The 13,818-nt window shown below is 38.0% G+C and overlaps 1 long non-coding RNA gene across 1 annotated transcript in view; it reads right to left on the minus strand.

Moving 5' to 3' along the window:
* Positions 1 to 268: 268 nt before the first annotated feature.
* The window catches only part of LOC108581028, a 252,080-nt gene continuing 238,530 nt past the window's right edge, over positions 269 to 13,818 (minus strand). The window contains exons 3-4 of the long non-coding RNA XR_004176126.1: positions 11,563 to 12,390; positions 269 to 554 (exon numbers count right to left, since the gene is read on the minus strand). This is a non-coding gene — a long non-coding RNA (uncharacterized LOC108581028). The remainder of the gene's footprint in view (positions 555 to 11,562; positions 12,391 to 13,818) is intronic.

The following is a 13,818-nucleotide window of genomic DNA, read 5'->3' on the forward strand; positions in this document are numbered from 1 at the left end:
CCTCCTTATTAAAATGCATTAAATTTGTTTTTTTCATATATAGAAAGATAAGGTTATTAATTACAGGAACTGCTTATCAGCAAAATGTAAAATAGCAGGAGAGTCATTTGATGGTTTAGCTAAGAAGAAAAAGGGATAATGGGAAGAAAGAAATTCAGATGAAAGAAGTTGAAGGAAATGAATATTAAATTTATATTCATAAAGGATTTAATTTTTAAAATTGAAACATTTCCTACAAAGAATTCACATATTTTAAAAGAAAGTTGATTATGAAGTACACAAGTATGTATGTATGTAAATTGCCATTAAAATTAAAAGAATAAACTGTTGTATACTTTACTAGATCTTTTACAAATAAAAAGATCACCTCACCTCCAGAATGGTCCTGGCAAGATTGCAGGTAGCTGGGGTCAGCAAAGGTGTGAGGGAGAGGAGATCTCAGCATCTACTCCAAATGCCTGGCTTGGATTCCTATATAACCTTGTTGATAACTGGAGTTTTGGGGAATCTTAGGTTTTAAGAACTTCATTTCACAGGTGCTTAAAATTAATATCCTGTAAATAGAAGGTAGAGGATTATCTTCTCACCAGAAAGCAGAAAAATGCAGCAGTCAATTCTATCAACATAGCCTGTATTTGGAGCACGGCTTTTAAACAGGCAGCCAGCTTTCTGCTGTTGTGTTGTCTTGCCTGTCAATCAAAGTGCTTGGGAAATGGATTCTCAACGTTATGTGTCAGTCAATAACCTCAGTCTTGAAACAGAAGAACATAACAAGACTGGATTTATTTGCATTTAATTTCAATGAATTTACATGTCATGGTCACAGGTTTTAATTTCCTTCACAAAATAAATTAATGGAAGTCACTTGTACAGTACTGATATGAACAAAGGTTTTCGGCCTAATTTATCTGAAATAAACATATAAATTTAGTAAATTTAAGCACAACCCCTAATTTAGAGGAACAGATAGACATTAGGTATTTGGGAGCCATTATTCTTTTTTATTTTAGTAGGAAGTAATTTTTTTTTTTTTGAAATGGAGTCTTTTTTTTTTTTTTTTTTTTGAAATGGAGTCTTGGCTGTTGCCTAGGTTGGAGTGGTGCAGTGGTGTGATCTCTGCTCACTGCAACTTCCCAGATTCAAGCAATTCTCATGCCTCATGAGTAGCTGTGATTACAAGCATCTGCCACCACGCCCAGCTCATTTGTGTATTTTTAGTAGAGACAGGGTTTCAACATGTTGGCCAGGCTAGTCTCAAACTCCTGACCTCAAGTGATCCGCCCACCCCGGCCTCCCAAAGCGCTGGGATTACAGGTGTGAGCCACTGCACCAGGCCAGTACGAAGTAGTATCTTTAATATTTGGTGTTGATGAAGGAGGAGTTTAAATTCAAAAAGCCTTATGGGGAAGCAACAGCTTTTGTAGAATATAATATTCTGTTTATACGATCTATCAATCCACCTATCTATCTATCTTCTATTTATTGAGTAGTTTTCCAAAACCTTTTCAGCTATAGAACACTTAAAAACAAACAAACAAACAAACAAACTTGTCTGAAAAGGTCAGATTAAAAACGAAGTGTTCTGGCTGTGTTTGGGGTGAAGCCCGTGTCCAGGCCCACTCTGCTGCATCCTCACTTGTGGGTTGAAAGGAGAGACGTGTGTCTGGGAAAGGGACAGTACTGGCTGAAGGAATTGCTGTGACCCCCTAGCAGCTGCCCTTGGCAATCTCAGGAGGAAATGCCTGCAAACCAGGCTGTGTAACAATAGCCAAACAGACTGCTTCAGCCTTTGCCAACACCAGAAATAAAGAATTCATTATGACTAATTAATTAATAAAATATGCAATGCTTCCTTTAAGGCTGTCCTGACTGGAAACACTGTAACAAAATTGGAAAACACACTAAACCATGAGTCCCATGTGTTAAACATCCCCCAAATCATATCTGATAAATAAAAAAGAATACCTTCTAAGCCAGTGAAGGGTTGAATATTTCAGGAAGGATCCATTGTTAACCAGTTGAAAAGAAGATACCTCAATTATATTCCATACTGCAGTGGGAAGCATTTTAATTTGAATTTATTTTTTAAAAAACCTATTTTGGCTATGGTTCAATACTTGTATAGTTGGCCAAGTGCTGTTTAATCATGTATTTGAGTCAGTTGGTTGGGGACTGTAAGCTCTCAGAGGACAGGACTCAGCTGCTTAACTTCAATCCTCTGCCAACTGCTCTATGTTGTCAGGTGCCTAGGGATGGCCTTGCAGCCAGAACTTTTTCTGTGACTTCCTTTTCCTCTTCATTCTCTCTCTGGTCCCCATTCAGACTTTTTAATAAGAGCAAACCACTTCCCTCTGTAGAAAGATTCCATCTGCAGAACTTTCCCATTGAGCATCTGTCACGCATAACCAAAAATTTTATAAAATGCAGAGGATGTTTGACTTTGGCCAAAACCATTCTAAGAGACTTTGAAGTTATGGAGGCTCCACTAGTTGTACTCCACTAGAAAAGTCTGGTTTCTTTTTTAATGACACATTGAACCCTAAAACTAGCTCATCAGATCATTCAAATAGCCTGGCCAATTAGATGTTACAGTCCCAGTGACAACATTTTATAGTAAATGTCAGAAAAGATAGGTGGATAGATGAGTTATGATTCTCTATGACAAATGGAACGAGGTTGAGTATTTTCTTAAACATGGGCTCAACTTTCCTTTGAAACCTTTGCAAATGACATTTGATTGCCATCTAAATCAGAAACAATGATGTTACCAAATATCCATTCTTTAATTGCTGCTTCACGCTAGGGAGTCCTTGTGCTTTCAAAAATCCCTTCCAGTTTCCAGGGAAAAGGATCATTCTTTGAACTTTACATGTCTCTTAGTAAATTTGAATCACTGCTTTGGTCCTAGACATTATTGCAGTTTTCAATTCTTTGTCAATCAAATCAACCCTAAATAAATTTCTCTTCTTACATGTATGTATTGGGAAGGATGGAGTAACAGATGGGGGAAGGCTACTGAAATAGAATGTCGCTTAATCTCAGATATCAGCATCCTTAAAGCTTCAAATGAGCACTTACTTGGAATAATTGGTAATCCATTGACTCATTCACTAATTCATTCCGTAGATGTTTATTGTGTGTTTGAGATCTACCAGGCACTGGACCAGGTTTGGCTAATAATGAACATAACGCATCTCCTTTCCTCAGAGTTAGTGCTACAGACACAGAGATAAACAATAAGGACTGATAATGTGCAGACGACAAGGCACAGGATCCTGAGGGGAAACACAGAAGGGAGACCTAAAGCAGTCTTAGAGAGGAGGGTGGCACTGAGATGGGCCAGCCTGGGGAAGGTGGGTGTGAGAGAATAGCAAAAGGTGAGAAGGGAGAGAGAATCCCGTACCAGGTTTTGAAGGGCTTTATGCATCAAAGTAATTTATCTGATCTTAATCTGTTTTTGCCTTTCTCAGACTTTGATATCCTGGTGTCCATATTGCAAAACCACAGGATAAACAAGAAATATCTTCCTGGAGCATTGTTTTTGCTAAGTGGTGAGTAATTTAAAATATTTATTACTAAAGAAGTAGAGTGCAGCCGGGCGCGGTGGCTCAAGCCTGTAATCCCAGCACTTTGGGAGGCCGAGACGGGCGGATCACGAGGTCAGGAGATCGAGACCATCCTGGCTAACACGGTGAAACCCCCGCCTCTACTGAAAAAAAAATTAGCCAAGGAGGGGTGGCGGGCGCCCAGAAGTCCCAGCTACTCGGGAGGCTGAGGTGGGCAGGAGAATGGCGGGAACCCGGGAGGCGGAGCTTGCAGTGAGCTGAGATCCGGCAACTGCACTCCAGCCCGGGCAACAGAGCGAGACTCCGTCTCAAAAAAAAAAAAAAAAAAAAAAGAAGTAGAGTGCAAAATCTGCATACATTTGTAAGATAAATTATAAAACTCCTAAGGTATTTTGTACTTGTGACAGGTAACTTCAGATCCCAGGCCTGCTCTCTCCTTTGCCATTGGGGAAATGCTTGTGGAAAAGTTTGCAAAGCGGATTGTGATGGGGAGCTACTTAAGAGTTTTAAGGAGACCAATGACAGGAGCCAGTTTGCAGTTTAGACAGACTTCAGCCTGCCAGGCAGATAACAATCTAGAGAAGGGTGAGAGTGGAAGCAAGAAGAGCTGCTCAGAGGCTATTGCAGTCACAGATATGAGAAACATACTGGCTTTAACTAGGGTGGCAGCAACAGGGATTTTAAAAAGTGATTTGCAAGACATTAACACAATAGCATCAATGAGACAGTTTTTGATTCATTCATGTAATGAATAAACTTTTACAGGGTTTATAGGTAACAATGCCTATGTTGTAGGCATTGTTCTAGGTTCACAGTAGGGAATAACACAGAAAAGAACCCTACCTTCTTGAGGCTTATATTCTAGAGAAAAGAGACAGATGACACAAAGTAAACCAGCAATTAACCCAATAGTATAAATCAGTGATAAATGTCCCAGTGGAAATGAATTGAGCAATGTGATGATTCCGTGGGGAGCAGATAAGGTGGTCAGAAATGGGATTTGGAGAGTGAAAAGCGAAGAAAGCAAACATGATGAGTGAATGACAGTGTGCTATACGGAGACATGGAACATAAGAAGAAAGGAATATTTGAGAGGGAATGAATGATACTGAGTTCAGTTTGGGAGATCCAGGAGAATATGTCCATAAGAGAATTGCCTTGGAATCTGTGCTTAAAATATAAAGAGATAGATACATAGATAGATATAAAATACATGCTCACATACAAACACACAAGTACCACATGGAGTCACTTCAGAGATGGGGAAGTACTGAATCTAAAAATATGAAAACAGCAGCAATAGGAAATGAGGGCACAGCCCCAGAGACCTCTTGAGCAGATGTGGGGTTGAGATGAACGATAATATGCTTTCATTAGCTAACGAGCATCATCTTAGCTAATACATGCTATGTATGCAATAAATAGCATGTTCTCTGACATTCAGTAGATATAATCAATGGTTTGATGGTTTGATTTGGTACATGTTCTATTCTGCTTTTATTAGTGGAAATAACTCCAAGAGTGTGCATGGGGAAGTCAGTGGAGCAGTTTGGGCTCTTTTTTGGAGTGTGCTCTACGCATGACTTCCACCCTGCCCACCTGAACTGAAAAAAAGGCACCTGCACAGTCCCTAAAGAGACTCCAAGCTATAATGAGGCCCATGCCCAGCAGCAGAGGGAAGCCATTAAGATAATGAGAGACTCTGGTGTTCTTCCTTGCAAGAGCCGCAGTTAGAGAATTTAAAACCCCAAATTTCAAGGATGTGTTACCACTGAAAAATTCCATTTTTTTTCTTTCTAGACAATGTGAGACAAGAAAACCCCAGTGTGAAAAAGGAGGAAGTTCAAGAAACCTTTTCTGGGAAGAAGTGGAGGAACAGTACATAAACAACCTTTTTTCTTTCTCACCCTGCAAGAGTCCTTCCACCACAGCTGAATGTCTTTCTTCAACTGCTATTGCTTAATAATCTTAGTATTTACATTGACCTTTCAGTTGGTCGTTTGGCTGGAGACAGTTTTCTGTTGGGCAGATTTAGCTAAGATCTGCCTACTGGTTTATACTAAAATCCTGCATAATTAGAAAAGCCACAGACCTCACTTTTGGAGTCTTCCAACATCAACATTGAAGAACACTCCATCTTCCAAAAAAAAACCAAACATGTTTCTGCATGAAAGGCCACTTTGAGCAAATGAAAGTATCTGACATGCAGCTCTAAATAGGTCTTTTCACGGGTTATCCCATTACAGTAAATGGAAATGAGTTATTCTTTCCTAGGCATGGGGTGATATGTTAAGAGTGGGTTTAAAAACCATAGTGTGCTGGCCAAAGCCTGAAAGACAGGCGTCTTAGGAGGATGTTGACCTGTTAATTGGCTACTCAGGGAACAGAAGTAGAAAACAGGGTCTATTAAAAGACCATATTTAAAATAGATGACAGGCTTACTCAAAAGCCATATACCCGAATTGAATGTGGGAACGTGATTATCTTTGTGTTTTTGTATTTTTGTTATATGTTCACAGTGTTGCAGTGTCAGGAGATTCCTGGCACATGCCCCAAGTCTGAGGCTGTTTCTATACTTGTCTAGGCTGCAGTGCCACAGACAGCAAAAACCTCCTAATTTTCTAAGTCTAGACAGGAGCGAATATCCAGTGACCAATATGTGTGATTATTTGTAGTTTCTTTCTAGGAACAAAAAAAATGAGAGTTTATAAATACAATTTTATAATCGTACCTTTCCAAAACAGAGAACTGGATATAACTGTCAACTTTTTTCAGCGGCTCACACCTGTAATCCCAGCATTTTGGGAGGCCAAGGCGGGTGGATCACTGGAGGCCAGGAGTTTGAGACCAGCCTGTCCAATATGGTGAAACCCTGTCTCTACTAAAAATACACAAATTAGCCAGGTGTGGTGATGTGTGCCTGTAATCCCAGCTTCTCACAAGGCTGAGACAGGCAAATCACTTGAACCTGGGAGGCCAAGTTTGCAGTAAACCGAGATTACGTCACTGCACTTCAGCCTGGGCCACAGAGATGCCATCTCAAAAAAAGAAAAGAAGAATGAATGAAATGAAAGCCAAGCAGATGAATAATTGAGGGTTACTCCATGTCAGTCTCACATTAGGCTGACATTTTTAAAACAGTTTTAATTTGATATTCAAAACAAATAAAAAGATAGGTAGCATTTCAAGTTTAAAGAGATGAGGAAATTGAGAAAAAAGGTCATTTGTCTAATGTCATTTGACAGAGTAAGGAAGAATATTCCAACTTGGGATCCTTGAATTCTAAAGACTTTTTGTTGTGTTTAGTTTTTGTATGTGTGTATGTATGACTCTTATTATGCCTCTCTATCCCCTTACAAAAGCCAGTGAAAGAATAAAATGAATAAATTCAAAGAAGACCTACAGTAAGAGAGAGAGTGCTGTGTGCGCAGAGACAGCTGACCCTTCTCAGGGCAGAGAGATGCCTACTGGTTGACTTTTTCTTGGTGAATTCATCAGTGTTTAGGTCCTTGTTCTCAATCTTGCAAGCTTAAAAATTTAAACTAGTCTATATTCCAAAGTTGGTCCGGTTAGATTATATTCTTCTCTTTCTCTCAAACATCACAAAGATGTATATAAAAGCAGAAAAATCTTTAAATTTATACAATGAGAATTACAACACCCAAGATGAATGGGCCATCACATTAACCTGACTAGCACATTCTCTTACCATCCACGTAAAGATAAGATTCACAGGATGCCAAGTTATGATCAGAACATATGAGATTTTGTGTGTTATTTTAAAAAAACACATACCTTATGAGACTCCAGTAGCCACCTACACAATTGGGAATTGATTACTAAGCTGACTATACCAAGATCTGAGTCAGTCTTGAATACCAAGATCTAAATTACCAATGTTTGCCTCTGGCGCTCCATTTCCGACAATGCCTCTCTAGCTAAATAATCTCTCTTTAATTTACTATGTTAGTAGAATTAATCAGGCTATTGACAATCCCTGAGGCCAGAAACCACTTTTGATATTTTTTAGGTTTCTTGAAATATATTTATGTTTAGCCATTACATGTTCACAGCTCAACCTTCAGAGAATAGCCTAAAGTTAGGATTAACTTTATCCATATCTAGCCCCTCTGACCCCACCTGGGGAGAAAAAAAAACATTAGAGCACTTCAGCTATACCTGGAACAAAAATATCCAATTTTCTTTGGGTTGACATAATCAATTGGATAATAAACAAAAACTGAAATAATAGTAATTCTACATGCAAATGATACAATTCACTTGGCACAACTGTCCCTTAATCTGATGCCTAATTGAGAAAAATATCAGGCAGCTCATTTAGAGCATAAAACTATCATTCTGGAGAAAATTTTTATCATGAGTAATTAAACAAAATTTAAATAAAAATGCTGCCACCAAGTAAATTTGTTAAATTGTGCTTTTACTGTATCAGGGCCTCAATTTAATTGTCATCTGTCTGTAAATACTAGAGAAGAATTTGCCATCAGTTTAAGAACATAATGACTGGCTGTTTTCCAGATATAATTACTCCAAAACAGGACAGCATTGTGTAGACTGCAAACACTTGCACAAAGGATATGGTTTATGTATGAGGTAACGTAAGGGCATGAAAGAGGAAAGACTACTTTTAAACCCATTACGAATATCAGGAAAAGATTGGGAAAAGACAGCGCCATTGAGTTAACGAAGGGTACATTCCAACATACAATTACAATCCCATTTACAAATAAAAGCATCCTTCAGTTGCAGACATCAAAGAAACCCATCAAATTTCAATCAGGCTTACATTATAAATATTGGAGAGGAAAGATGGATGAGGGATAATTACTTACAGCAGGTCACTACTTTTCTAGTAATGAAATAAGAATGTTAATAGAACCAAATATGCCTGTTTTTCAGTTCGGATAAAATGGAAGCAGTACATATTTACAGTGAATGAAATGGTGACTCAAGAACTGATCTTTCAGGTGGCATAGGCATCGGGCGGTGCAATTCAGGAGCAGGAAGAAGTCTCTCCCCCAAAACAATCCAGCCTTTATTCTCTGCCAGGGAAATTCCACCATGAAATTTCTCTATGACAGCTCTATTTCTATTCAAACTCAAAATACCATTGGGAATGAAGGAACAGTAAGCTGCTGCCAATTATTTACTTCTTACTAGGAAATAATTTCAACAACATTTATTTGACAAAAGTTTATTTATGTACCAGGCCCTCTAAAAGCTATTGGGAATATAATATGGAACTAACATAGACATGATTTCTTACCTCATGGATCTTAGATTCCAGTTGGGGAGACAGTCATTAGTCAAATAACCCCTAAATGAGTGTTTAATTACAGACTGAGAGAAGAGCTATGTAGAAGAGAAAGCTGGCCTTAAAAAGCCTACGACTTCATCTAGGCCAGGGTCTCAGAAAGTCCAATGAGGAAGTAATCGTTGAGCTGACTGTTGAAGGATGAACAAGAGACAGCTAGGTGAGGAGAAGGATGGAAACTCATTCTGAGCGAATTAACAGTATGCTCAATATCCGTAAAATGGAATGCTATTTAGTCATAAAAAGAAATGAAGTACCGATAAATGCTACAACATGAACATCACAAACACTGTGTTAAGTGAAAGAGAAGCCAGGCACAAAAAGCCATGTATTGTATAAATCCATTTATATGAAATGTCCATAGAGATAGAGATAGAAAATCCATAGAGACAGAAGTCAGATGAATGGTTGCCAGGCCTGGGAGTAGGAGGGAATGACTAGTGACTGTTTAGTAGGTATGGATTTTCTTTGGGGATGATGAAATGCTCTGGAACTTGATTGTGGTGATAGTTATACAACATTGTGAATGTACTTAAGTGCCATTGAGTTGTCCACATTAAAATGGTTAAAAAGGTGAATTGTAGGTAATGTGTATTGTAACACAAATTATTTTTTAAAGCAGTATATTAAAAGACCCTTCTTTTGGTAGGAGAGAGCATGGCTTATTCTAGAAACTGAAAGATGCAGTGTGGATGGATGGCAGAGACAATGGGGAGAGAGACAGTAGGCTGGGACAAGAGCACGCAGAGGCATGGAGGCCTTGCTAGGATTCAGTCTTTATCTTAAGAGGAATGGAAGCCACTGAAAGTTAAATGTGTATCTGTGCCTATGTGTCTGTGTGTGTGCATGCGTGTGTATATGTGTATGTGTATAGAGGGGGAGCATTACCATCCACACACACACACATTTGAAAAAGATAACTATATATTCTTTGCATGTGTGTGCATCTCTGTGTGTGTATAGAGGAACATTACCATAAACACACACATGTACACACACACGCATATTTGAAAAGTATAACCATATAGTCAAGAAAAAGTGTGTTTTTATAGCTTGAAAGGAGAGTGTGGTGGAAGATAAGATGGGAAGAGGGAAATGTGCACAAGGCAAAGGATACCTCCTTCCTAGTTTTTGTAGGGCTAATTCTGTCTAGGTCCTCCCAGGTAGACTTGTATAGAAGTCTTGAGATTAGCAAAACACAAGAAGATGTTTCAGAGTGAGGTAAATCAGGAACTGATGCTTGAGTGTGTAGTAAGTTATTTTAATATGGGAAAGCCAAAGAATGCATTAGATATTTAATGGGATTTTAAGATGGGGGGCGCAGGTTGGTGCTCAATATAGGGTTTAAACTCGAGGGTAAGATAGTGAAGAGCAGTCCTCAGGTGCAGTTGGAACCGTCAGCGATGGCGATAACATGATTTTGGTTTTCTTTGGTTAGAGAATTCTTCTGAGAATGGACCAGAACTTCTGGACTCCTGGTAATTTGTGGGATCCTACAGACTTGCCACAGGGAGCTAGTTGCATTGCATCTCTCAGTATCAACAGTGTGTGCCACATTGGGTTAGAAATGAGGTTATGCCTCAGTTTAGAGGAGGTACTTTAGGAATAAATACATGAATTGATGTTAGAAATTAGAGAGCATCATAATTTGTTTATTCATTTGTTCCATCCTTTCTCATGCAGCAAGTGTTTATTGAGTATTGTCTATTTTGGGACACTATGCTATGCCTAAGTCCAGAAGACCAATAATTAAAACGAGGCCATTTTCCACGAAAATTAAGACATTTCAAATGCAATTTTACAGATGAGATACGTGAATGAAACGTTCTGTTTAGATTATAAGGCCAGAACCTAAGAAGTCTTGTTTACTTTCTAACTAAATATCTATAGGAATTATTTTTTTAATGGACATAATTTTTGAATGAATATAGTTTTAAAAATCTAAAATCACTCTTTGCCCTGATACCATATTTCCATCAACTGCTATTTTTTGCTTCCATGATATAATACCAGAAAGTATCTCAGGTACATATTGGACAATGAGTAAAAAGAAAAAGACTTTTCTTTTTATCGATGCTTATGTAAACTTGTATAATCACATTCATTACAAGATGTGAGATTTTGAGAACTATCTGACAATGGGAAGATGTTTATTGAAACCCTTTGAAGCAATTTTTTTGTGAAAACAGTTTTCAGAAAAGAGAGTTGTCTAAGTTCCCAAAGCAATAAAGTAGCACTGCATAAAACTCCCAATATCTCAGCTGTTATTATCTAGCACTAGATAGCATTTAGTAATAGAAAGGCTTTTCGTTGTGTCAGTAAGGAGATGGGCAGGGGCTACCTACTTTCTATGAAGTTGAGGATTGGTCAAAAGATCAAGAGCCAATCTAACTGAAAGGTTTTCTATTAACTCAAAAGATTCATAAGGGCAAAACTGAAAAGCTAGAGTAAGAATAAAGGAGGATCCAGTACTCAATAAATTTAAAAATTCAAAATAAATGGCAATAACTTTAACACAATTCCATGGCTTAAAATTACCTGATACATTTGATTTCAAAGAAAAAACACTCATTTATTTTATTTAATTATGACTAAAGTCAGTGACATATACATTTTTAATAATACATGCATTTGCTTGAAAAATTAGGAAATACAACTTACATTTAAAAAAGGCATTGTAGAGAATGTGACTCCTTAGTACTGACAGACTGGCTCCTTCGTACTGAGAAGACTGACAGGCTCTCAAGTAAAGAGAAAATTAGAAAGGTAACTAAAATACAAATTTTTCCAGCTATTAAAACTCATTGACACAGATAAGCCTAAATTCAGAAGGCGGCGTTTTCTTAATTGAGTCATTGATGCCATTCCTATTATCATGAACACTAGAAGAGAGATTTTTAATAACCCCAAGGCTCATAAACCCCTAGGCTATCTCTCAGTGGGGTTTAGAGCATCTCTGAACCCCCCATCCCTCACCAAATCTTATGATAAATAGTGTGTGATAGATGTCTATTGTATCAACTTGGCTTAGAACTATGTCTTCCATATGTCTTTTCTGCAGATTTCTTGGACAGTGTGGTCCTCAAGAGACATTTTGCATAAGATGTAGAAAGTGGAAGTAAAGCAGTAGCCATCTAGTTTTTTTATGCTTGGAAGACAGATGCAGGGCTCCAGGCACTGTTGGACCTCATGCATGTTGTCACTTATCTGCAAGCTCACCTTGTTGGTGAGGGGCAGCAGCTGGGCTCCTGCCAGATCCTCCTGCTGGATCAACTTCCCTGAATCCTCGAACAGATGCATGTTTAGCTCCATGACGGAAGGCACCAGTTTCTCCTTCATTCAACTTGTCTTTGCTTCCTCTGCTTCCCATCCATCTTCTTTGCCCAACTGTCTGTGGACTTCAGGTGCCAGCACCAGGCCAGAAACTACAGCTTTATATCCAAACTCAGACCTCCTCACCAGTTTTCACAGCACTGTAAGGACAAATCACTACAATTAAGAAATATATATTTCTTAACTGTAAATTAATAAATTGAAAATTGAAAAATATATTTCTTAATTATATAAATATATATAGGTAAATATATATTTATATGTAATATATAAGTATTTACTTACATATTATATATAAATATATATTTACATACATTATATATAAATATATGCATATTATATGTGATATATACACTTATAATATTTATTTATATATTAAATATACTAAAAATATACTATAAACATATATTTTAATAACTGTATAAACTAATAAGTGTATATGGTTTTGCTTAAACCCTGATACATTGTATGTTAAAGTATAAAGTTATAAGTGTATGACCAGGTGCTGTGGCTCATACTTGTAATCCTTGCACTTTGGCAGGCTGAGGCGGGTGGATTACTTGAGGTCAGGAATTCAAGACCAGCCTGCCCAACATGGTAAAACCCCGTCTCTACTAAAAATACAAAAAATTAACTGGGCATGGTGGTGTGCTCCTGTAATCGCAGTTACCCGGGAGACTGAGGCAGGAGAATAGCTTGAACCCAGGAGGCGGAGGTTGCAGTGAGCTGAGATCACGCCACTGCACTCCAGTTTGGGCAACGTAGCGACACTCCCTCTCAAACAACAATAAAGGTGGGCAGATCATGAGGCCAGAAGATCAAGACCATCCTGGCCAACACAGTGAAACCCTGTCTCTACTAAAAATACCAAAATTAGTTGGGCATGGTGGCATGCACCTGTAATTCCAGTTACTCGGGAGACTGAGGCAAGAGAATCACTTGAACAGGGGAGCCGGAGATTACAGTGAGCCAAGATTGCGCCACTACACTCCAGCTTGGCGACAGAACAAGACTCCATCTCAAAAAAAAAAAAGTTACAACTGTAACTCTCATAGAAATTCATAGTAAGCATAGTATGGCAAAGATTTACTTAAGTTATTAATGAGGATCCAGTGGGATGTCAAAAATAGTTCAAAGAAGGATAAAAGAGACTAATGAAAGTGTAAGAAAGAATGCGGGAATATGATTGCTAAATTAGATTCAAAACTGGCTAATGTACTACATGACAATCAAAACATAAATTTTAATATTATCTCCCTTTTAGAGAGAAATCATTGGCATCTCATTTGGACAAAAATCATTGTCATCTGTTGAAATGTCTACAAGTTAAGTTGGAATTTTATAATTTGAACTCTAATCAATAGTAAACAGTAATCAGGCAAAGCTATATTTCAAGAATCAGATGAACCTTCCTCGGGCTTACTGGACACTGCTCAAGCAAAACTTGGGAATGCCACAGTTGTCATTTTGCTTTATTTCCAAATTTTGGAAAATTTTTTTAGTATATTTATATGTATTTTTCTGCAGAGAACAGCCAAAATCTAAAGGGATCTTCAATTTTTAAAGAGAGAGAGTAAAACCAAC

This window comes from Papio anubis, chromosome 9 (assembly GCF_008728515.1).
Source record: "Papio anubis isolate 15944 chromosome 9, Panubis1.0, whole genome shotgun sequence".
Lineage (NCBI taxonomy): Eukaryota > Metazoa > Chordata > Mammalia > Primates > Cercopithecidae > Papio > Papio anubis.